Source organism: Glandiceps talaboti, chromosome 1 (genome assembly GCF_964340395.1).
Source record: "Glandiceps talaboti chromosome 1, keGlaTala1.1, whole genome shotgun sequence".
NCBI lineage: Eukaryota > Metazoa > Hemichordata > Enteropneusta > Spengelidae > Glandiceps > Glandiceps talaboti.
The window spans coordinates 23,434,297-23,461,779 of record NC_135549.1 but is presented as its reverse complement, the minus strand read 5'-3'; the positions used below and the strand labels follow the sequence as shown (position 1 = coordinate 23,461,779).

At 38.0% G+C, this 27,483-nt stretch overlaps 1 protein-coding gene across 2 annotated transcripts in view; it reads left to right on the top strand.

Moving 5' to 3' along the window:
* Positions 1-7,187: 7,187 nt before the first annotated feature.
* The window catches only part of LOC144453576 (uncharacterized), a 35,597-nt gene continuing 15,301 nt past the window's right edge, over positions 7,188-27,483 (top strand). Inside the window, exon 1 of one of the 2 annotated variants that reach the window (XM_078144900.1) lies at positions 7,188-7,346. The gene's annotated coding sequence lies outside the window, so the exon portion shown is untranslated. Of the gene's footprint in view, positions 7,347-17,625; positions 17,794-27,483 lie in introns of those variants that run through there. The other variant, XM_078144908.1, reaches the window with a different exon arrangement.

Genomic DNA, 27,483 nt, shown 5'->3' with positions numbered 1-27,483 from the left:
GCTGTAATTCTTTTAAGTCATTGTCACGTGTAATTAGAAAGTTAACGTCATCTGCGTATGCTGACAAATGGCAGCGTTTTCCGTTAGACTTAGGAAGTTCGAGTCCACGCATGCTACTCTGCGAACGTATTTTATGAAGCAGAGGCTCAATGCAGATTGAGTACAGTTGACCAGATAGGGAACACCCTTGTCGAATTCCACGACTGAACGATAACGGAGGGGTCAGCGAATGGTTTAATTTCAGTAAGCTCTCTGTGTTTGAATATAAAAGTTGGATGTACTTAATAAAGGTTGGACCAAAGCCAAATGCACTTAATGTATTGATCAGGTAGTTATGGTGGACACGGTCAAAAGCCTTTTCTTGATCCAACGACAAAATAGCGAGAGGTATATTTTGTTCATTTGCATAGTGAACTGAATCACGCAGAAGGTTAATGTTATCAGAAATATGTCTGCCAGGAATGCAGTATGTTTGATCAATATGAATAATACTACTGAGCACTGTCCGGAGGCGTAACGAAAGAGCTTTGGTCAGTATTTTATAATCCGAACAAAGAATCGAAACGGGACGCCAATTTTTGATCAGGCTATTGTCTCCTTTTTTTGGAATCAAAGTCAAAATCGCCCTTTTACATGATAGAGGGAGTAGCCCATCATCGATAGCGCCAGTAAAAACGTCGTGGTAATCTTTCCCAATGAGATGCCAAAACTTTTGATAAAACTCTGACGGTAACCCGTCGATACCTGGAGAAGCGTTTCTCCCAAGTTGCTTAAGTGAGTCAGTTAACTCTTCATAAGTAATTGGCATGTCTAGGGACTGTTTGTGTTCTTCATCTTGTTTTGGTAAATCGTCCAAAATGAGATTTTGAGCTTCAGTAGAAATTTCATCCGGAGCGTACAACTCAGAATAAAAATTTCTTGCAATTTGACGGATTTCCGACGGATTTTCCGTAATTTCTCCGTCTGGAAGACGTAAATGTGTCATAAGTTTTTTTGTTCCCCTGTACCTTTCTAAATCATAGAAGAACGAGGTTGAAGTGTCACTTTCGTTCAGCTGTTTGAATCTTGACCTAATCACTGCTCCTTGCACCTGTGATTTCATGATTTTGTCCAATAGATTTCTCTTTTCATCAATAGCAGCAGTGACATTGTCTCCGTTTGTACGCGACAGTTCAAGATTATGTAATTCGGATTCAAGATCGCGCTTTAAATTTTCTTTACGATTTTTCCTTTCAATACAATATTGTTGTGTCAATTGCTTGATTTTAAGTTTTCCCATGTCCCACCATAGCTGAAGTGAATTATACGATACTTTACAAGATTGCCAACGTGACCAAAATTCCTCAATTAAATTACAATATTCTTCATCTAATAATAACTCAGTGTTCAGACACCAACTTGAACTACGTTGTTTAAATTGTGTCTGTGACATTACAAGCTTTACCAAAGCATGATCAGAGTTGATACCAGGTTCTATAGAAACAGACTGGGTTCTACTACAAAAGTTTTTAGGTATATAGAAGCGATCGAGTCTTGCTGCACTGTTCTGTCTCCTCCAAGTGTAGTTGGCACAATCATCACCATGGAAACGTCTCCAGACATCAACTAATTTGAATCTATTGATGGTATTCGACAGGAAGTCTACACATTTTTGATCTGGTTCTTTCCCGTTTCGTCTATCTTTACCTGCGTCTATCGTACAATTGAAATCACCCCCTAGTATAATAGTTTCATTATTTCGAAGTTCATTTAAGAGTCTTTTTAGTACAATAAAATTATTTAGTCGTTCATTATGATCAACCGACGCATAAATGTTGATAAAGTTACAGATGTGGTCATTGACGACTGCTTTCACGTAAAGAAGTCTGCCTGGTATAACAGACCGGGTTTCTACAATATCAACTTTCATTTTGGGTGAAAACAATATCGCAACTCCTCCGCTATTTGAAGCTAAATGTGAGAATTCAGCTTGTCCACGCCAGATCAATCTCCATACATCTTCATCAGAAGGTTGAGAGTGGGTTTCTTGGACATAATAGACATCTGATCTTTGATTATTTTTCAGAAATTCGAAGGTTTCATAACGTTTCATAGCATCCCTGCACCCACGTGCGTTAAATGTTGACAGCGTCAGGCACACCATTGTTATTAGATAAAGTCTGTTCAAAGCCATAGTTAGTTCGTATGTTTGAGGTGGACTTTGATTTTCTGTACCAATTTCCCAACTCGGGTTTTCTGTCGACTGGAAAGAACACCTGATTTATGAAGGTGTGACAGGGATTTTATTAGCAATTTTAAATCGGAACAATATTCCTGTGATTTTTCTATAGCTTTCTTTGAAAATTTGATTTCTTCGATGAATTCAACTAGTGATTTCTGGGACAGTGTCACAACTGACTGGTCAGATACGTCGCTGACCGCCGACAGATCGGAAAAAGTCGAGCAAAATGATTCAGCATCATCATCTTGACTTGATTCTTCAACATCGGTGAGGACAGAATATGAATTCTGTATTGGAATCCCAGATGGAGGAGGATATGAGGACGGAAGGCTACACGGTATACTTTGATGACTGTTATCAGGTTCATGGAGAGATATCAATGGCTGACGTTGCCATGACGTATCCTCTTCAAAAGACACAGATTGTTTTGCAGACGGAGATACAAACTCCCCTGTAGAGCTTTCATCAATGCCGTTTTTATTTGAAGGAGGGGTGTTTACTCTCTCTTCATCAGGGTCACGATTCTGGGTTGAATGCGAAGGAGGGGGTCGTACCCTTTCTTCATCGGCAGTTTTAGTCTGTTTATCTTCTTTTGTAGGAGGGGTACCTTTGTCATCTGACACCTCGTTCTGATCATGCGATGTTGTAGGAGACGGTTGTACTGATCGATCGTCGGGTTCCTTATCCTTGTCACACCGCTTTTTTTCAGAAGGAGTTACGGATGCATAGCTTTGATCGGGGCTAGGGGATCTGCCACGTTTATTTTTCCTTGTGGAAGGTTGAGACATGTTGTCATATATTTGTTCAGTTATCATTTCCCCGATGTCAAATTGTGAGTTTGGTTCGTCTCCGTCGACGATGTTACTAGCACTTTCAGTAGCGTTATCCAGATCAGTGTCGTCTCCGTTAATGTCATCTGTTGACTTTTGATTCTGATGAACCAGTTTTTCAGCAATGCTCTCTTCCCCGGTGTTATTTTGTCTATCCACTGAATCCTGATTGGCGGAATCTCTCTGATTTGTTAATTCAGCCACACCATCACGCTGTATGTAAGGACAGTTTTTCTGTATGTGACCATTGTTTTTGCAGTGGAAACATCTGACTTCATTAGTAGAAATGTAAATTTGATAGTTCTGTCCACCATAGAGAATATGTAGAACACCACTGATATTGCTTTGTTTCATAATAACGAACACCTGGCGTCGAAAGGATTTCACATGTCGGAGACCTTGTTTTCTACAACCAAGTGGAATAAATCGGAAACTTGTTGAAATTACCTTTCCAAATTGTTCTAGTTTTTCAGCAAGTAAACTGTGAGGAAGGAAAGGTGGAACGTTGGATAGTATTACCTTTGTAGCTGGTTTAACCATCGGTTGGGGCTGGACAAATTCATCGCTTATTGTCAGTCCGGTTGTGCATACCTTATCAACTAAATCAATCGTTTTCAGAAAAACAACCACTGATTTGTTCATTCTTGAAGCGGCTAGTATTTCATTTTCTTGTACCAATTCAGCTATCTTTTCCACATAGTTATTAACACTTACACCTTCTATGCTCTCCATCTTTACGGCATTCTTCATGGTCAATTTAACCAAGGTGTGGTCATCACCATAACCATAAGGCGGCGCTCGCACGGCCGCCATATTGGCCGATTGAGAAGGTGACAATCACCAAAAAACAATCTGCAAAAATCTCAGCAATCCACTGATACTTGGCACTGATAATCCTCCAAAAAGGTGCAGTAGACAATAACTCCTCGAAATGTTGAAAATTGTGGCAAGGAAAGTCCAAACTACCGGAAAATCCAACAACGAACTGAGAGCGACTATTAGAACTCCTTCTACTACTACAAGAAGAAGAAGAAGAAGAAGAAGAAGAAGAAGAAGAAGAAGAAGAAGAAGAAGAAGAAGAAGAAGAAGAAGAAGAAGAAGAAGAAGAAGAAGAAGAAGAAGAAGGAACTTTGACAAATGATTTACTCAGAGTGATAAGGAAAAAGATGAAATTATGAAAGAAATATGTAAATTCCAACCATAAAGACGACTATACAACATACAGAAGTGTACAAAAGGAATGTACAAAACTAGTAAAGAAAGCAAAGGAGATCTAGAACTACGAGATTAACTTGACACAGAACTGTAGGAAAAACCCAAAAGCTTTCTATGCATATATTAGATCAAAGCAACGAGCAAAAGAATCGATTTATCAACTCAAAAGGGACAGCAGAACAATTTGTGGTAATGATTTAAGTATAGCCAATGAGCTCAACCAGTTTTTCACACCAGTTTTCACGAGGGAGGACACGATAAATGTACCCCAACCAGGCAATATGGACATGGGTATTACTGCTAGTAACCTACAAGATATATTCATAACGGAAGATACAGTATATGCACATTTGAAGTCATCAAATCCCAACAAGTCACCGGGTCCTGATCAAGTTTATCCAATGATACTGAAAGAATCTGCAGACATATTAGCGCAGTCATTTTCAACAGCTCTGTACAAAACTCCGAAGTCCCACATGATTGCAAAGTTGCAAACATTACCCCAATATTCAAGAAAGGATCCAAGTCAAGCCCTGGAAATTACAGGCCGGTCAGCCTCACACCGGTGGTTGGCAAGGTACTCGAGACATGTCTTAGAGATGAAATTGCAAAGCATTTAGAACTAAATAACATAATCACAAACACACAACATGGTTTCCGTTCTGACAGATCGTGTCTGACAAACTTGCTTGAATTCCTAGAGGATGTAACAAAAGCAGTTGACAGCATACGGCAGTGAACATTATCTATTTCGACTTTACCAAAGCTTTTGACAAAGTACCACATGTAAGACTTTTCAAGAAAATACAATGCCTTGGAATTGGTGGGAAGATTGCAAAATGAATCCAGGAATGGCTGAGTAACAGAAAGCAATATGTTGTTCTCAATGGCAAGATGTAACAAGCGGTGTGCCTTAGGGCGCCGTTCTTGGACCAGTGTTATTTTTTATATACATTAATGATATCGATCAGGGTGTAACCTCTAGCATCAATAAATTCGCAAAAGTGTACACACCAGTAGCCAAACGTCAAGACCATGAAGTACTACAGATTAAAATCACCGAATAGTATGTGAATGGGCAAGATAGAGTTGTAATGTAGCAAAATGCAAGATCATGCATGTAGGTACGAGAAACACAAAAATGGAATATACAATGGAGGGATCTATACTCACAACAGTACCAAATGAAAAGGACATAGGAATCATTGTACACGAGTCACTGAAACCATCCGTTCAATGTGCTGAATCAGCAAAAAAGGCAAACCGAACACTTGGATTGATTAAAAGGTCCTTCACAGTGAAGGCTTTATAAACAGTTTGTTCGACCTCAACTGGAATTTTCCATTCAGGGCATGGTCACTACAGAGAGACATTTTGTAACAAATTAGAGGGATGACCTCTACTGTTAACATAACCCTCCTCCAATGTTAGTCTCTCTCACTCCGGGATAGACTTGGACTTTTAGGGAATTAGCTCAGACTACACACAATGTTCATGGTTAACCTGGATCGTTTAGAAGTGGCCCAGTCAGGGAGCAGATAGACGCCCCTTGCCTCAGACCGTATCTTCCAAAGCAAAAATGAATCCAAACTTTATTATTCCATTAACAATTTCACAATTAAAGAAAGTACAAAGACGAGCTACAAAGATGGTAGTCGGTATGATGAACCTCACGTATGAAGAAAGATTGAGACCGTTACAGTTGACAACACTGAGTCAGAGAATATGTAGAGGTGACATGATCCAAGTATATAAACTTATCAACAATATTGACCAATGCAAGCTACGCTTTCAGACTGCAGAATATCACTCAACAAGAGGACACTCAAATAAACTCCAGAAACCATATGCGCGACGCGACATCTGTAAACACTTCTTTACATGTAGAGTAAATCGAACAAGCTACCGGACAGTGCAGTGTCAACAAATGCTTTTAACAAATGCTATTGACTCATGTTATGCTACAGAACAGAGGGATGTTTAGAATCCAATTAGGATTACTAGTTCCGTGAACCGAAATGAACTGAACTGAACTGAACTGAACTGAACAAAGAACAGTTGGGGCCGCCAATTGAACTAACGTGTCATGGAACCCAATTAGGTATAATGCCTACCTGTCCATTTTATGCATTACTTAGGCTGTACTGTGGACTTCACAAAACAGATGCGTGTAACTACAATGTTGGCTCCAGTGGCAGGGTAACTGCTTCCAGTTTCTGATATATATGACTGTCTCGCTAAGACAACTCCGACTTCTTGGTTAGTGGCCAGGGGAAGAGACTACACCTTTTGTCTCACCTGCTTATATACTGGTTCATGAAGGTTTTGAATAGGTAACACATGAACATTTGACACCCCAGGCCCTATGTCTGATTTTTGTACCGACATATCCGAGAATGATTCATTCATAATGTGGGAGGCAGGTACACTACAAAACATTCTCTCCCTTTTTTTATGAAATGATGGGGATACATTTCTTAAAGTAAAACCCATATTTTTTGTTCTGTTGTTTTTTAAGAAATACGTAAATATGGCCTTCGTTATACAAACTTGCATATCTATATACCAATAGTCCAAAATGCATTCTTTCCAAGCATAGATAATCTATACTCCATTGCCTGAAAGACATGAATTCGAAAAGAAGAACTCCATGAACATTTGTATACTTTGTATTCCAATGAAATAACAAAGGTAATAGCTATACCCCCACCCCCACCCCCACCTGAGTGGTATCGGTGACGGTAACTTGTAGATTTACGTCATCACATGCCAGTTTTCTTTTGTTTTTTTTTAGCATGTCAGTCCTCTCAAAGATATTGTCGTTTCAGTGCAGTAAGGTTGGGTCGTATCTGCTATGAATTGTATAGGCACATATGACCTTACTGCACTGACACGCATATATAATAAGCCCCCCGTATTGTTCAAAATACCAACGACAAATGATCGATGTGGTTATTTGAAAGACTGGTAAGAGTATAAAAGACAGACTATTTTGTGACACCTGTAGTCAGGCTAACAAACCGGTAAAGTGAACTCCTACTGGCTACGAATAATTTAGGTTTATTTCAGTACTTGGAAAGGTGAGTTGAATTTTATTATCAACTACAAGATACTTTTGGGGAAATATTTTGCTTATCCCACGTTTAGTTCGCTGTAGCGCTAACAGACACTGTCGTAACTATAGAGATATTTTGTATCAACAGACCTAACATCAACACAATCAAGTAATCCTATCAAAACTGAGTCCTGCTCATAAATGAAGGTTCATGGACTTGTTCTTGACCGTCAAAATAGAGTAATTCATTACTAGTTTCAAGACACACGTCGATACATACAATACAACACTGCCATGTCACGTCAACACATTACACAACCACTTCAAACGTATACTCGAAGAGAAAACACAGTCACCAACGTATAGCAAATTACCGTGCTGGTCATAAGTCAAAGTATTGGTCAAAGCGCGCAACGTTACGGTCACTGTCGTTATATACAGCTATTAAACATTCCCAAAAATCGTTATAAAAGTTCGAACCCTCTACGAATAACTTGCTGTAGATGTATCATATATTTACTGGTAGGTCTCCGGGGGGGGGGGGGTTGTAAACAGACAAATGGAGACATGTTTACCTCGAAAATGGTTGTTTAGTTGCGTTTGAACTGTTCAAAGTTATGAAACAGGAGAGTCAGTTTCATCCATGAATTCAGTGTTGCTCTTAAAAAGACTTACTTTCATAACTACTTTTGGTTCCTTGATTCGCGATCATCGTATTTCATTCCGACTCCGTAATGCATGATTTGTTTACAGTTTGTTTGTTGCATAGCAACGTGACTATGACGCTGTTACTGACAACAAAACAGGCAACATTGCTCATTTACACTGTTACAGTACTACATATAGATTGTACTTTCCATACAAATAAAATATATGACATGTAGTTCCTTCTTGATCTTCCGATCAAGATTTTGGCGAAGAAAATATCGTTCATATTATTGTGTATTCTTGCGGTTTGTTTGCGGTTCATTTGTTGCACAGCAACGTGACTATGACGCTGTTACTAACACAACATCAGGCAACATTGCTCCTTAAAAACAAATAAGTTGGATTAGAAGATAGTATATATGCGCAAGCTCAGACATGGTAACTGTGTAATTACAGTCACAGGATCACAGCCAACCTAAAACTTGGATTGTAATGAGAAGTTTATGTTGTATTATGTTTGTTAGGCTCATCTTGTATTCTGTAATATGGTAATTGCTAAGTACGCCTGCATATTATATGTTATAGAGGTAGGCTTACTACCACATCATAAAAGTCCTGCTTATTGACGTAGCATGGACGTATAATGCCAACGCGAAAACCAAGTGTCACGCGTCAGTAACATGGTGATATATGTACACGTAATCATACATAAAGACAAAGTTAGCCATGATAGTACGTTCTTGTAATGTTACCTCGTAAACAACCTGTACATTGATAGTAGCTTTGCGAAGTAGGTCCTGCTTAAATTCTTTATGGTACTACAAAAGACATACAAATTAAAGGTGACACTAGTATTACGAACAGTTGCATCTTGGATATCGTATGATGCATGCTGGCTGTGTAGCAAACAAATATGTCAACGTTTTGGCGAATTCGTAACTGTTTGCCTTTAGTGGACGGTCATTTTTAACTGACTTGCAGGTGTTAAACATCATGGATTTTCTCAAACTGTCCTCAGGCCCTTCCCCCCAACCCAATGACCAAAGTAAAAGTGGTACCCACCCAGAAAAGACCACACTTTCCGATTTAACCCTCACATGTGTAAATATTTGACAATTATAGCTTAGAAGGAAAGGCATGCCATATTAAATATGTTCTTACATTCCATCTAATTCCTAATTTCAGGTAAATACGTATATTTAGCAAGATGTTGAAGTGGACTGTCATGTTGTTGTTTTTTATTGCCCTCTCCATTGGTAAGTAGCAGTCCTAGTTGTTCCATGAAATTCCATTGGTAAGTACAATTGTTAGCACTGCCCTCTGATCAGTACATAGTGGTGCTGGCTATCCTGTCTCCATCAGTATCCATGCAAGTCATCCTATTTATAAATATCAATGATAATTATATTTTAGTAGCAGTGCGCTTTTTACTGACCATCAGTATATGTCAGAGCCGGCTGCCCTTTTGTTGGTGAGTATCAGTGCTGGCTGCCCCTTTCGGTAGTGAGTATCAGTGCTAGCTGCCCTCTTATTAGTGAGTATCGGTGCAGGCAGCCCTTTTATTGGGGAGTACAGTGCTGGCTGCCCTGTGTATACTTATTTTGAGTGTCAGAGCTGGCTGCACTTTCCATCCATAAGGAAGGAAGGAAGGGAGTAAGTAAGGAAGCAAGCAAGCAAGCAAGTACGTACTATTTCTGGTTCCCATTTCTATTTGTAAATGTCAGTTATGGTAGTTGCCCGGCGTTTAATTGGTAAGACTTAAAATGCCAGTGTTGGTACCCCGGTGATGATCAATCGTCCCTATTTAAAATCATCCTAATTAAACTCGTCCCTTCAATTTACAATTGTATAATGTTCACAACTCATCCCAATTTTAATCCGTTCCACTGCAGCCCTGTGACAGGCCTTCCCATTGCACATGTTGTCTGTCAGCTAGTACTTGGTGCGCTGTCCTATTGCTGCAAGTATAAATACTGGTCGTACTAGGGGCAAGTATATCAGGGATAGGGAATGTGTATTTTAGAGAGATTGTGTTAGAGGGGTTGGATTAAAAATGTGATAATGTATTGACTCTACGTCTCCTTTGTACATGATCATAAACAGCGCCATCTATCACCGCGTGAACAAGACTAAAAGTTTGCACTCAGTCGAAAGCTGTCATTTTATCAAATAATGCTGTGTGCATTGGTTACAATTTTAGTACTCACGAGAATGTTACACATTGCTTTTAGTAAATTATAATATTGAGTGATATACAAATATTTCTCTCACTTTGATTACTCGCAGACAATGCTGTATCAATACAATGTTACTCCTGTACTAATTTTGTTGGAACCGAATTCGGTGGAGAATGTATAAAGCCAGACTCTACTACCGATACAGTGGCTAATTGTGCCACCTCTTGTAAGGTAATTCTTTTAAATACTAGTAAATTTACCTCCCACAAACGTGGGGCGGGTGGGGCGGGGGTTGGGGGTGGGGGGAGGGAGGAGATAGACATGTCTCCCTGTTTCTTATCGGTATCCTAAATCGAATTATAAGAAATTCAGTATGTAAGCTTATAAATATTCTTTACAGTTATTGCTATCATTGCTAAATGATTAGATTTTGATTAAAAATGCATATTTTCAAATTAGCTTAATTTACATAATTGTGAATATGGTAGTATGATGCATTTGTGCTTTTCACTATTTGTTCTGCTTCATTTTTGCCTTAGGCCTAAAATAAATTGTGTGGTTTCGATTACGCTCAATTTTAGAATAGGTGGGGGATTGAGAAATTGTGAGCTGAGCTGAAATTACTCGAAAGAACTTTGATAATTAACTGTAATTGACTGGAGCTGAAGCAAATAGTTCCCCATGCTGCAAATCGTATAAGTCATTCAACACAAAAGTAATATTTGTGTCTTTGTGAGTTTCTTCTTTTACAGAGCACTGTTTCGTGAAATCGGTACCTCTCTGATTGCTAACCGGGCGAGTCTAAAGTTTACCGCTGAACACGGGTTAACATTGCAGCCGCCCAATTCAGCGTCGTAACAAGAGTAAAACGCAGCGTCATCACCATCTGGTATATCACTTATGGATGATAACGCTAGCGTTAGCTTTAAAGTAAAAATGAAGAAATACAACATAAGCACTCCCATCGACATTTTACGCCACCTAGTTTTTCACTGCCGACCCTAAACATTTTTAACGTATTCGAGAATAAAATGCTAAAATCACGAAAATTGTGAAGTCTCGCGAGAAGCAATGGATGCGGGAACTGACATCAACTTGAAAAGACAACATTAAACTGTTCTTCCAATCTGTAATGGCTGTACATCTGATGGGCCATGGGAAGAAACCAATAACACAGAGACCAAATGGAAAACAACGGAAAGCATAGTATAGTATAGTATAGTATAGTAACTGAACTAGATACTCACATATGAACCCCCCCCCCCCGAAAAGAAATCTACCTACCCCATCCCCCACCTATTCTAAAATTGAGCGTAATCGAAACCACACAATTTATTTTAGGCCTAAGGCAAAAATGAAGCAGAACAAATAGTGAAAAGCACAAATGCATCATACTACCATATTCACAATTATGTAAATTAAGCTAATTTGAAAATATGCATTTTTAATCAAAATCTAATCATTTAGCAATGATAGCAATAACTGTAAAGAATATTTATAAGCTTACATACTGAATTTCTTATAATTCGATTTAGGATACCGATAAGAAACAGGGAGACATGTCTATCTCCTCCCTCCCCCCACCCCCAACCCCCGCCCCGCCCGCCCCACGTTTGTGGGAGGTAAATTTACTAGTATTTAAAAGAATTACCTTACAAGAGGTGGCACAATTAGCCACTGTATCGGTAGTAGAGTCTGGCTTTATACATTCTCCACCGAATTCGGTTCCAACAAAATTAGTACAGGAGTAACATTGTATTGATACAGCATTGTCTGCGAGTAATCAAAGTGAGAGAAATATTTGTATATCACTCAATATTATAATTTACTAAAAGCAATGTGTAACATTCTCGTGAGTACTAAAATTGTAACCAATGCACACAGCATTATTTGATAAAATGACAGCTTTCGACTGAGTGCAAACTTTTAGTCTTGTTCACGCGGTGATAGATGGCGCTGTTTATGATCATGTACAAAGGGGACGTAGAGTCAATACATTATCACATTTTTAATCCAACCCCTCTAACACAATCTCTCTAAAATACACATTCCCTATCCCTGATATACTTGCCCCTAGTACGACCAGTATTTATACTTGCAGCAATAGGACAGCGCACCAAGTACTAGCTGACAGACAACATGTGCAATGGGAAGGCCTGTCACAGGGCTGCAGTGGAACGGATTAAAATTGGGATGAGTTGAACATTATACAATTGTAAATTGAAGGGACGAGTTTAATTAGGATGATTTTAAATAGGGACGATTGATCATCACCGGGGTACCAACACTGGCATTTTAAGTCTTACCAATTAAACGCCGGGCAACTACCATAACTGACATTTACAAATAGAAATGGGAACCAGAAATAGTACGTACTTGCTTGCTTGCTTGCTTCCTTACTTACTCCCTTCCTTCCTTCCTTATGGATGGAAAGTGCAGCCAGCTCTGACACTCAAAATAAGTATACACAGGGCAGCCAGCACTGTACTCCCCAATAAAAGGGCTGCCTGCACCGATACTCACTAATAAGAGGGCAGCTAGCACTGATACTCACTACCGAAAGGGGCAGCCAGCACTGATACTCACCAACAAAAGGGCAGCCGGCTCTGACATATACTGATGGTCAGTAAAAAGCGCACTGCTACTAAAATATAATTATCATTGATATTTATAAATAGGATGACTTGCATGGATACTGATGGAGACAGGATAGCCAGCACCACTATGTACTGATCAGAGGGCAGTGCTAACAATTGTACTTACCAATGGAATTTCATGGAACAACTAGGACTGCTACTTACCAATGGAGAGGGCAATAAAAAACAACAACATGACAGTCCACTTCAACATCTTGCTAAATATACGTATTTACCTGAAATTAGGAATTAGATGGAATGTAAGAACATATTTAATATGGCATGCCTTTCCTTCTAAGCTATAATTGTCAAATATTTACACATGTGAGGGTTAAATCGGAAAGTGTGGTCTTTTCTGGGTGGGTACCACTTTTACTTTGGTCATTGGGTTGGGGGGAAGGGCCTGAGGACAGTTTGAGAAAATCCATGATGTTTAACACCTGCAAGTCAGTTAAAAATGACCGTCCACTAAAGGCAAACAGTTACGAATTCGCCAAAACGTTGACATATTTGTTTGCTACACAGCCAGCATGCATCATACGATATCCAAGATGCAACTGTTCGTAATACTAGTGTCACCTTTGTATGTCTTATGTAGTACCATGAAGAACTTACGTAGGACACATTTCGCAAAGCTACTATCAATGTACAGGTTGTTTACGAGGTAACATTACAAGAAAGTACTATTATGGCTAACTTTGTCTTTATGTACGATTACGTGTACACATATCACCATGTTACTGACGCGTGACACTTGGTTTTCACGGTGGCATTATACGTCCATGCGACGTCAATAAGCAGGACTTTTATGATGTGGTAGTAGGCCTACCTCTATAACATATATTATGCAGGCGTACTTAGCAATTAACATATTACAGAATACAAGATGAGCCTAACAAACACAATACAACATAAACTTCTCATTACAATCCAAGTTTTAGGTTGGCTGTGATCCTGTGACTGTAATTACACAGCTACCATGTCTGAGCTTGCGCATATATACTATCTTCTAATCCAACTTATTTGTTTTTAAGGAGCAATGTTGCCTGATGTTGTGTTAGTAACAGCGTCATAGTCACGTTGCTGTGCAACAAATGAACCGCAAACAAACCGCAAGAATACACAATAATATGAACGATATTTTCTTCGCCAAAAACTTGATCGGAAGATCAAGAAGGAACTACATGTCATATATTTTATTACCATGACTACCTTATTAATTTGTTATAAGTTCTACTGAGCGCCCTCAACCAGTGACCCTTCCTGGTTCCCTCTTATCATGACAAAAGACCTTCTTCATGGGAAGAGGGGTCGAGGAAGGATCATCGGTTGAGGGGGAGGAAAAACACAACAGAAGTTTTTCCAAATCATTACTTCATTACATGGTATCTTGTGAGGAAAATATATTTTTTATGCAAAAAAGTAAATATTTGTAAACAAATATATGTAAACAAATAAGGCCAATTCCAAGCCCCTGTGCTTTTACTAAAACTGGGTCTTACTGTCATTTTTACATCTTATGGGGACTTTTAATACTGTGTTAATGATTTGATTAAATCTACATCAGTTATAGGGAAACTTTACACGATGTGTATCAATATTCTATCTTATAATAAAAGTATCTATCTAATAACCGAATGTTTAGTAAGAATGGTGGTATTTGTAAGGTTCCCCAGTATGATAGAACTACTACCTCGTATATACGATTATATTTAGCGTGGGGTGCAGGCTTTGCCAGCGTCCTCATGTGGTAGGCGATGTACCAGTTGTGAACATTCAAACAATTAAAAAGATAAAATGAAATAATTTCCGGACCTACCAACCCTATTTTCTGATCATGAGGCCATGCTATCGGAATCACAATTAAAAAGATAATTTTTCGAGCGCCTCATGATGGGCTGTGGATGAAATCATCATTCTCTCGACAAGAAATCACTATTTGGGTCAATTATTCCCACCTGCTCACGTTTCCCTGGATATAAAACAAAAACCATTTTGTCTTCCTTATTTGTCCCTGTCTTATTTTTAATTGAACTAATCAATGAAAGAACTCGGAAATATCAAGGTTTACACAAGGTGACGACTTTGTTTGATGCTTGGAATTGAATGAAGGTTCATCGTCCTGGCACGAAATATTTTCGATAATTATCAGTTTTATTATTTTCCTGAGTATTATATTTTTAGTCAAAGTTGGTTAATTCTAACTGTGTTCATGTTGGTGTGACGAGAGCATTACGGAATTCTATTCTATTCTATTACGAAAATCTATCCGACTATAGAGGGCGCCATGTCAGTGAGCAGTGCTGTGCCACTGCAAACACGACTCAGTTGAGAAGAGGAGTGGATCTCACATGAAATTAAGGGAAAGGTGTGGTAAGATATTGGGGATCGATATTGTGGTGAAGTGAGCCGAGGGTGTTGACCGATCGGTCCAGACAATGTGAGTAGCGCGCCTGTCTAGGCTTTTGGAGTTCAGGCCTTCAGCTCGAGCTCTGCCAATTACATCCATGGTAACAATGCAGTGTGCACTGCGGTGCTCGTAGTATAGTTAAATAAAAGTTTTGTTTCCGATAACATGACTTCAGAAATTACGGTAGGTAGGTTGGGATTCTATTTTATTTAACATTTTATTTTTATTAATTACTTCGACCCCAAAACAAGATGCTCGTTGGTCACAATATTTCTGTAACAGTTGATGAGGTGTAAAATAAATAAATGAAGACAATCATGTGATTCAGAAATAGACAAACATAATATGCAGACTGTGCTAGCTGTTATATGCTGACATGACACCGTTTCTCTCTGGAATTCGAATGTGAGTTTTTTTTAAAGTAACCAAAAATACTCTGGCAAGAACATCTACGGGGAAATATAAGTAAATTGTCGTACATTTTTCCATGATGATGATGTAAAAAAAAAAATAGTTAGGGTCGGTGGCTTAAAGTTATCGGAAACACGCTACTTTTTTATTTATCCTTACGTCTTTAAAATTACCAATGTGGTGACAACAGTAACATTGATTCTAAGACTCGTGTCCCTTTTCATATTCGACAGCATTTTACCATGTCTTTGAAAAATATGTAAACAGAGGGGTGGGTCATGTTTTAAAACTTTACTTTTCTTCTCCTCATTAATTCCTATCTGTAAAGTATGTCTCTCCCAGAACAAATGTTTGTCAAATCAAATAATTATGGACTGGGGGAGGGTCACATTTCACACCACAGACCGGGTTTGAATCCCCCCCCCCCCTGTAACTGCTAAGGGCTCCCTAACTACATGTAAATACTTCAAAATTAACAGCAACAGTTATGAAAATATGTGCATAAGTAATTTTTTTTTAAAAACGTGATGTCTTTAATGAATATATAACAGTCAGTTTGTTTTGCGGTACATGTATTACGTATACAGTATGCAGTTGATTATCATAGCATTCCCACATTTAAACAGTCATGTAGAGTAAACTCGAGACTCAATTCAACGTGTTAACCGTGACGAATTTATATTAAACGTCAACGCTGTGCGTACTGCAACATCGGTTCTAAATCAAAGGGAAACGTGAAATGTTATTTTCAACAATGTAATAATTATGTGATTATACTAGTCATATCTTCTCTAATTTTTTAGTAGTGTGTGTATTTTAATTTTCAGTAAGTGCTGCTCCTAACGATGCTTAGTGAGCCCCTGATACAAAAGGGATGCAATAAAATGAATGAATAAATAAATAAATAAATAAATAAATAAATAAATAAATAAATAATGTAAATGGCGGGAGGCATCATGTGAAAACATACAATGGGACGGTAATAACGATATACATGTTGTATGCTGTAATACGACAGTTGTCGACAACTCTTTACATTGCTTCAACTTGAACTTGTACGTGATATGTAATCGCTGTACACATTTTTCTCCCAGTAAAACATAACACTCGCGAGTCAGCACATTAGAAAATTTGCGCTTATGGAACGCATGTGATTCCACGTGAGTCACATTACCACAAAAGGGCTAATAAACGATTTATAGCGTTGGACCGCGGCACGGTGCTGGGATTTACAATATCTAATGTATACGTACAGGTTTGAACGTAGAACGCTCCACTATATATATGACGTGCATTCAATGTTAGTGTCACAGGTGTACATTATCGCTCAATATCGTTACCTGTCTAACCGCTAATCTTACATATCGACTTAATTAAGTAAGGTAACGTGTAAACTCACATTGTACTCGCTACCCGAGGGCTTCATTAATCATTATTGATGGACCATTGCTGCGTGACATTCTAATATACCTTGATCACAGCAGCCCGAGCTGCACATCAAAAGCTTATTTTATTTCTCTCTAGAGAGAGAGAAATTGTTTTTTCCCTTCGTTTAATAAGGCTTGCAGCTTTATTAGTTTTTACTGTTTCCTATCATTGCGGTTTTATTTTTTAAAAAGGCGACATACACACATTTAGTTTTTGTAATAACATCCACAAGACCCAATGTGTTATTCACAATGTCGAGTGTTGTTGTCACTATTGAATGTGAGCAAAATTAATAAGAAATAAATTTTAATAATATATGATTCCATCAATAACTAATATAATTCAACAAATATAATTATAGCCATATATTTAGAACAACGTTTTATTTCAGTTTACAGTGCACTATAAAGTTACCCGCGACAGCCAATCGGTCTTGTTTACAGTTACATAATCCCCCATTGTAATCGGAGGGGACAGTGACCTCTGAGGCTTTATAACTAATTAGACCTCGGAAGGTCAAACTGGAGCCTTTGGACTACTACGCATGCGCTTTAACTCATTGTCAGAGTTGTAGTTAGTCTTAGTGTACATAACGTGGTGTCGTGACGCTCGTATCGTTATATTGTGACTATTTTTTGTGTTTTCGAGTTGTTCGTATGTATAACGTGATTTTCATCTTGACTACCGCGAAGTAAACGGAATCGGAAGACCGTTGAAACGTTATCCAAAGATACGTACAGTTTCGTAAAGACTCGGACCGAGGTAGGTTGATACTTGTACTCTAGCAATGTAACTTGACTCCCACATTTATTTAGTCACCTTCAAACACTCGACGAGGTTCAAGAATCTGTGCTGAAGGAATTGGTGCATATCTGTCGCCAAGTGTCGAGAAGAGATGACTGGGGCTTATAAATGGGCGCTGCCGATCCAGGGATGGCATGCATGTAGTCTTCCCCTCCGTCTGTAGTCGCGTCTGCTTGTCGTACTTCAGAGAAGCCACACGGTCGATAGGGGTCACCACTGTACAACATTGTTTACAATGTCGTTGTTACACCTTGAGTAATTAAAACGGATCTCGTAATGTGTCCTTTGTGTACGTACGTACCCGTGACACGTAGATCAGATTCTATTGTCGATACATCTGACATACAGAAACTTGAAAGTAGTACTGTAGTACATGTTTGCTGCGTTTTACTGCAACATGTAATTTGTTCGACCCACGTGAATTGTATAGGCCGAAGAAACATCAATGCGCCTACACATAGTTCTGAGACTGTGGTCTATTGAATCATATACCCTCCACCAACGAGGTCTATGATTGAATACGTGCAATTCATGGAGGAGGCAGAACAGTGGCCATTTGTGACTGATGGTTCAAATCGAGTTTACGTTAGGGAGGCTTAACCTGCAACAACCCCCTAATCTAACTGTTACACTCCTTAGCGCTTTAGAGTCATTAGACAAAATGACGAAAATGTGACGTGTGCAGTAAAGGTGTACAATCAGTCCACTCTATAGCCATCCTTGGCATGTGGATGTATCGCCCATTCAGTTGGACTCGCCTTGAACTCACACTGGCATGTTTTCCCTAACAAATGAATGAAACGGCCCGTATTGGGCATACACTATAATGTTCACGATTGCTCTAACGTCACATGCCACTTCTTTGCTAATTATATAGTCTACATCAAACATTAATATATGCTTCTCCATATTTATATAGTTTTATTGCATGTTTACTTTTTTATATATATTTGCGACACATTTTAAGTTACAGGTCGCTTTTGCTTGTTTGTTTGGTGTACTAGGTTCCTGATTTTCTCATTAATTATCGTATTTGTATTTTGTTTACGTGTGTATGTGTGTTTTGTTGTTATTTGTTTATGTTTGTTTGTTTGTTTGTGTGGAAGTATGTGAACACCATGTCAAGTTCTTATAAAAACGCATTTAGCCAATGGTTACTTATGTAGTGTCAATGTTTTCTTAAGATGATGAAGGATATCCGCCGTTAATTCGTGGGTGCATTCTTATGAAATTTAATCCGCGTGTACGTTTAGTCTATCATGTTTCAAACCGACCCGTTGGTTTTTGTCCACCCTTCGACAGCTCAGTAATAAAATAGACACTGTCTGAATCTTTAGATATCGTTCTACATTTAGGATTATCTACCCGCCGGAATCATCACGGCTTTATAGAATCTATATTTTGACTTATGACGTCATCATTCCACGATGAAGGAGGGGCGTGTTTAGTTTACATATGTGTACGGGTCGAGTGTACCTTGTGTCTGATATAAGTCAGGATTAAAGTATAATACATGTAAACAAATCAAGTAGACACCGTCTATGGAGAGCGTTAGCACGATAATTGTTTATATGGCTTGTCGTAACCTTGATTTATTGTGAGACATCTACTCACATACACGATCGTAATAATTTACAATTTGTTCGAACACGAACAGGGACCTGCCACGACGCATAGACGTTCTATTTCGTATAACACGACGCCATTTGTTATCTTCACAAATTGCCTGCATGTATGTATGGATTGTATCTGTCAAAACTTCGGTGTGAAATAACATGTAACACGTGACACTTGTTGACATGCTGTGCCCGATACCAGACAATACATCAGCGTCCACGATGTCAATTTACAGCATACGTGTAGTATTGTGTGTTTACTACTAACTTGGACGTCTAGTAATGGTTCTCAACAATGAAACTCATTCATTCGACTTTTATGGGAACAGCAGAGTTGTTGGTCATTTTGCCAATGACACACACACACACTCACTCTCTCTCTCTCTCTCTCTCTCTCTCTCTCTCTCTCTCTCTCTCTCTCTCTCTCTCTCTCTCTCTCTCTCTCTCTCTCTCTCTCTCTCTCTCTCTCTCTCTCTCTCTCTCTCTCTCTCTCTCTCTCTCTCTCTCTCTCTCTCTCTCTCTCTCTCTCTCTCTCTCTCTCTCTCTCTCTCTCTCTCTCTCTCTCTCTCTCTCTCTCTCTCTCTCTCCGTACATCCATCATGTTCCAATGTCTGCAAATTTGTATAGTCTAAATCCCTTCCACGTGTTTGATATGAGCTACAGAATTGCAAGAAGTACATGTACCAGGGGTATAATGTTGTCGGACCCTCCCTAACAACTACATCGAGAAGCGAGACAAAACACACGTAGTCGCCTTCATGTTTGTTTTAGGTATATTTGCTGTTCTTATATAGTTGTCTTCCTAAAGACTGCAATATTGACATGCCAAAACTTCAATTAATTCTAATGTAGGAATTTATACATTTGACACCCAGACATACATAACTCACGTAACAGGAGTCACTCATGTGTATTCCATGTATTGATAGAAGACATTTTCTAAGTAGTGAATAAATTAACTAAGCGCGTGATTGTATGTAGAACTTCAAAACGTAAAACACATTAAAAAAAATATCTTCTTTTCTTATGTTTGCCTGAATAGCATATTCTTATGACATAAATTCAGTTCGATTCAGTTTGCCTGAATTTATTCCGTACATGTACACCACGCATAGCCCTTTTGCCAACCAATAAGATCCCCACGCCGTATCTTTGGCAAGCGGAAAACCGCGTTACTTACCGTATTTCCGAAATAGGCGTATGTACCTACACATACGTCATGTTCCGAGGCTTGGTTTCCCGGAAGTGTTAAAAGTCCATTCTGTCTGTAAATAAATGCTATAGTATACTCATAATATATTATTACAAAGATAACGGATAAACGAAGAAAAAGTAGAGAGGTAAAAAGAAATAAAAATTCGAAAAAAAAAGGCTTCGATCGTATATGGTAGATTTAGAACTCTAAGTCTAGGTTAATAGTTAAACGACTGTTGTTATATATTGTAGGTCAACACAGGCCTTATTACTAGTTTTACCGACATGCGATGTTCTTAGAATCTAGAGATTCGAGCGGAAATATCATAGTGGTAATGCACGTACTTTAATTTACTCCGCGACTGATAGTGACATGGTCTGAGAGCACTCTTGAGATTAACTAGATATAAGTTTTGGCGGGCATATCACGATCCTTCTCCGAGCTCCCTGATGTCAGGGAATGGATTGATTACTATGGAAAACTTCAAACGGTAAAAAAAAACATCCAATAGTTATCTTTTCCTTCGATGTTTGCCTGAATGTACTAGTATTTCGTGTACGTATTTGTATCCTGCATAACCCTTTTCATAATTATGCCAGGATCCCAAAGTATCTTCGTCAAAACGGAAATTAATATTTTATCACATTTCACAAATAAGTGTATCTAGGCTACATGTAACATACGCCATACTGCTTGGTTTCCTGGAAATATTGCACAACCCTAACATACATATCGTAGCACATTCAATGTACTGGATTAAACTTTTTTAAAACACAAAGACCTGATTTCGCATAGCGAAGTTTTTGAATGGTAGGTTAATGATTTGCAGACTGATGAGGTAAATAAAAAAAATATAGATTTACCCAAATGGCAAGATTTCTAGAATCTAGAAAAGCGGAAATGTCATCTCGTAATGCACGTACTTTAATTTACAATATACAATTACTATGTGACTGATTTACTAAACATTTGAGACAGCGTGTATACCCAGCAAGTATATAATAATATATAGTCATATAGGAACTTCAAATCCACAATGGCCTACTCGAGCTATGTAGTATTTCCCAGATGGAAAACTTGTCTATATTTAACGAAAACTAAGGATTGGAAGTTCATTCAATTTTAATTATGATGATAAAATGCCAACCCACCGATCCATTTCGAAAAAAGACATTAAGTTTCCTCTTAACTGTTCACCCGTAGTGTTTCATATCATGCAATGATCAACCTTCATCACCACAAACATGATGACAAATATCCTGTTATACAGAACTTCAAACACTTTTTGAAATTAATTTGGAGTGTTGCACTTTTTGAAATTAATTTGGAGTGTTGGTTGAATCGTAATGTACCAAATATATATATATATATATATATATAACTCGGTGTCTGATGATCGCACTATGCGTGAAACTCCGAGTTACAACCAAGAAAGAGTTCCAGTACTACCAAAACTATTACGCTCTGCCACTGCGGTATAGAGCACTATATATATATATATATATATATATATATATATATATATATATATATATATATATATATATATATATATATATATATATATATATATATATATATATATATATATATATATATATATATATATATATATTACTAATCTGGTATTAGACATACGGGAATCACATTAACGTCATCGATCAAAAAACGGAGAATTACTTCTGTGTACGTCCATATCAGAAACTTGCGAACAAGTCGATGACAATAATTACGTAATGACGACAGACCCACCGCCATGGCCATCCCCACGTATGAATAGTTTAGTCACGTCGACGCGTCATGGCGTCGTCAATGTGACGATTCTCTTTAACCCCCACAGCATACACTACTAATAAGTTATACTGCAAGCGTTGACAATTTAGCAATCGTTCAATTACGCCGGTGATCTCTGCAATTTCTGCATTCAATCGTGATAATGAAATGTGTGGATGGGATTCCGTGTGTCACGTAATTCGACTATTCGCTATCATGTAACTGATTGATTAAATTGAGAGTGTATGCATATGGCGTGACAAAGATGCTAATAGTTCAATCTGATTGATTCCAACTAAGCCCAGCAAATCTGTGTTCCCGCGTGTGTGTATGTGTACTATATGTGGTCAGCACTTCTCGTTAAAATGAATGGGTGTACAAACATGATGACAAATATCCTGTTATACAGAACTTCAAACACATTTTGAAATTAATTTGGAGTGTTGGTTGAATGTGTTATCACATTCCAGCAATAATTCGTATGTGGCCTCGCACATCGTGGTGCTAAGTTTCGTAATGTTTGATATGATTTTTTAAAAAAGTAAATAACATTTTTTTGCTGAGAGAGAAAAAAACCAGTTATGTTTGGATTGAAGATGCCAGGCACGTGATAAAACTCCAAGTTGGAAGGATGGCTAACCAGAGACCTTTCAATATATGTCTTGCATCCATCAAGTAAATGTAGTGTCATGATCAATCATTGTTCATCTGCCTGTCAAGTATTTCATAAAACTGAAAACGAGCTCACTCTATCTCAGCTCGTATATCTCGTCGTAGATACTAGTAACGAGTAGATGAGCTACAACATGTACGCTGCACGCCTGCCCTAGCCTCGTCGTCGTTCAAGTGTTTGCGACCGTGTAACCACTCACTAATATAATCCAAAGTTTAGAATTAGCGAGGTTTATTCATTAGCGAGTGGTTCTGGTTTAATACAGCTAAGCAAATGCGACGACCAATCTTTCACTGAATCTACAGTCATCTGATGACCGTATAATAATTCGTTGTTTATTGCTACTTAGCACAACTCCGTAGGACCATAAATTTTCATTTTACTTCACCATCACGAGTGTCTGTGCAAAGTGGCTATATATGACCTACAGGAGTAGAGATGAGATTCTGGCAATCCAGTATTGTGGTGAGGTCGATAATGCTGTTATAGATACTTTTACACTGCAGATGAAATATTCTTTTTGAGCCCAAGCAGATGGTGACACACAGTTATCATAAACATAAAAAAAAATTGCCATATACCCTGATGTGATGATGAATTATCCAATTATTCTATCACATCTGTGTTGACGCTGTCATCAATATTTCCGCCTCCTGAAATCATCAACATAATACTAACGTTGCCTTGGGGTGAAAATTTGCTTGGTGTGAATAAATATCAGATTTGAATAATACGACATTTGAAATGGTACATTTTATAGCTATTTCAACCTTGACCTTTTAATTGGAAGAGTTGGTCGATTCATCTCATTTTACCTCAGTAATGATTCTTGTCAAAGTGTTTTTACTAACATTGGTACATTGCGATGTCACGTGACTGTTTTGTTTGATGTCAATATCATAAATGTGTTGATCATAATAATGGCATACTGATATGTCTGGTCGGAGTGTTTTCTATCACTAATATAACGTATCAAATTTTAGTTACCAAAATATGGTAACTTTCACTCGGATAAGGATCACTGCTGTAACACGTTTCAGGTACATAATATGCAAGTAAAAATAATACATGAATAAAAGAAAGCCAGTGGTTTAATAACGGGGCTGTTTCTTGTACGAAAAAAACACATCGTTGTTAGCCTTCGATACACGTTTTATGATAGCAACAGTGGTACGTGATGATACCTAATTATCGCGATGCCGTGTAGTGATAAGAACACCGTGTTTGTGTGTTGATCATAGTACAGTGTGGCACATTTAGTATTTATACCACATATTCAACTATTTATTAGGCAACAAAGTTATACATTTTTATAATCGACTCCCTTGTGTTCACCACAATGTTATGATTCGCTCTTAATAATTGATAAAACCTTATTTAAAACATTTATGTTCTCTGTAAATCTAATATAAATTCGCTCGCTAGGAGTATAAAGAGTAGACTTTTAACCTTTGACCCACAAACTAGTGTTGGCTTGGAAGCACAAGTAGCTCGAACTAATTATTTTGTTAACATTTTGCCCTTTGATAAATTCACCAAACCTTCATTATGGAAAGGTTCAGTCCTTCTGATTAGCCGAATTAGCCGTCTACCTATATTGTCACGGTTGACACTATGTGTGTTTGCACTGGCTTGATGTTTTGAGTGTATGTAGCACTATAGCCTATAGGCAGTCGTAAATAAGGTAGGCGATGTATTTACTCTGTTTACTCCTTTGTCAACACACTGTCAGTTTGTAAAGTGCAGGTATGGTTTTGTAACCGGGTCGATGAACACCAGCCGCAGCCTGACGCGGCGCAGTTTGGTAGTACAAAGTCGCAGGTTCCAGGATGCCTTTATCATGTTCGGCTACATTTCCATGGCGACGAGGTAAACTTGAGCGTGCGTCAGGTCGGTTTTCCACTACAATTTACAAAGCGGAAGAAGTTCAAAGTGTAGTAGGGTTGGTGGACATCTAGTCTGGCCTAGCTTGGTATACTATGTATACTGTTCGGTGTGTCCCTGGTTGAGTCTCGCTTCCGGCCATCTTTTCACTTGCTGGATAACAGTTTGATAACTGGGCGATAAAACATGCCTCAGTAAGTGCAACAGTATAATTAGGTCGAAAATAAAATATTTCTGGAAAAGAAAATGGTTCCAGTTACAGGGACATTCTTTTTTTGATAGGATTTGGCGTGTCATGTTCCTGGGGTCATGTTATTATTATTAATATTTTGGGTCGGAACATGCATTATGATGCATTATCCATGTACATGTTTGGCTTTTTATTGCACTATTTGCTAACCCAACCCATAGACCCTGGAGGTACCACTGGCCAGGTCAGGTAGGGATGTGCGGCCAATGCTGCCAACCCCAGATCCCATTTTGACCAAAAGCCAATACCCCATTTTAGACCATTCAAGTTTTTAGAAGACTCCATTTTAGAACAAAATACATAATTGTCGATATGAAAATGTCAACTAGCGAATTAGGCCAAACAAAATAGAAAACTGTGCAAATTTTAGACTCGTTATCTAAAAAAAGACTACCATTTTAGACCAAAGGGCGAAAACCCCACCCCAAAGGGCGGCACATATAGGTATACCCAATAGAAGGAAGTACCCCACCCCACCCCGGGCCATAGACCCTCCATCACACTATAGTACTATCACCATATTTGATCTAGTAATAGACCAAACTGGACATGTCTATCAGATTTTCTGTGTAGTTAAATATATATTCACTTTTTTTTCCTTTTTTTTGAGGGGGGGTGTTGTGTTATCTGTTTTTGGATGGTTGAGGGGGGGGGATTACATGTGGTCACCGTGACTGCTGTGGTACAATGGATGATATTTTTCAGTTTATTTACTTATTTATTTATTTATTTATTTATTTATTTATTTATTCCTATATTTCCATACATTTCATCGAGACACCAATAGTGTTACACTATTGGTGTCTCGATGAAATGTATGGAAATATGTCAACATCCAGATTGTCAGCGAAAGGTTGTCTAACCAGACTGACCCAGTCTTATATTATATCAATGTATTGTATTTTGACTTGTATACCCATTTTCTCCTGTAGTGTAATTTAATCACTTTATGAGTAGACATTGCTGTGTGTACTTAGTAAATTGTACTAGTAAATTTTAGGCCTATATTTCAGACACCGTTTAACAACACAATACATAATGTATGTCATCAGAAATAAGAGCTACTCTCGATCAATTAGGCAGCGACAATAAATTTACTGATATGGTACCATGTAATATAGCAGACTGTAGGATCAAATTACTAGCTAACTATACGAGAGGGAAATTGGATCAAAAGGTTATAGAGAAAGCAAACTTACGAACATATTATAACATTTAAACATCACCATAAAGTCGAACCATATGTACAAATGAACATATCTAGGTTGCATGCACCTCTCATACCTTGCACAAATTAGACTTGGGATTTTACCATTCCGAGTGGAAACTGGACGTTTCAGAAATGAAACTTTAGAAAATAGAATATGAATGTTCTATAATGAAATTGGAATTGGAATTGAAGACGAAAAACACTTTGTCATGAAACGTTCGTTTTTATGACGACCTCAGAATTACTATGTTCACAGATGTAAATAGAGTTTTTGACACGTTTTCTGATTTTAAGAATATAAATATTGAGGAAAAATCTCATTTCCTTAACGTATGATGATGCTCACGTCGTATAGTTATGTATTTGTATAATGGTTTTGAGAGAAGGAAAAACATTTTGTTTAGATAAATACCACAGATGTGTTTTTCTTCTATGTTTATATTGTATGTAAGTTTATAGGTGTTTTTGTTTTTGTTTTTGTTTTTTGGAGGTGGGTGACTTAAAAGTCCGAAGGGGCTGGGCAGATGTGTATTATTCCGTATATATGATTTTTATTGTACTGTACTGTACTGTACTCTACTGTACTCTACTCTACTATATCTAGCTACTCTGCTATACTATACTTTGTCTTCGAAAAGAGAAGACCTGTTGGTGTTATCCTTCTGAACTAGTATTAGGAATCATTCTTTCACTTCATTCACTGATACTTTAGGAAGGACTTATTCTGATTATGTGCAAAATCCTGGGCTCGTGTATTTTCTTCAATTACAGCTAACCTTACTGCGATATATACACACATGTACTATGTAACTGGGATAAGATATGTGAGACTAAAGTTTCTTCACACGAGCCATAGTATTGTGTATAGGTTGTGGTGGCTGTGTGGGTGTGATAATTCAATTGCCACTTTTTATGTTGAAAAGACAACCCTCTTCAACCTCGCAAACGATACCATTTCAGTACAAATCACATGTCTACACTGCACTGGGTCTGACCTTTTCCGAACGTTTGAACTAGATCTGTTGGTAAGCAATGAACCTTGTCTAT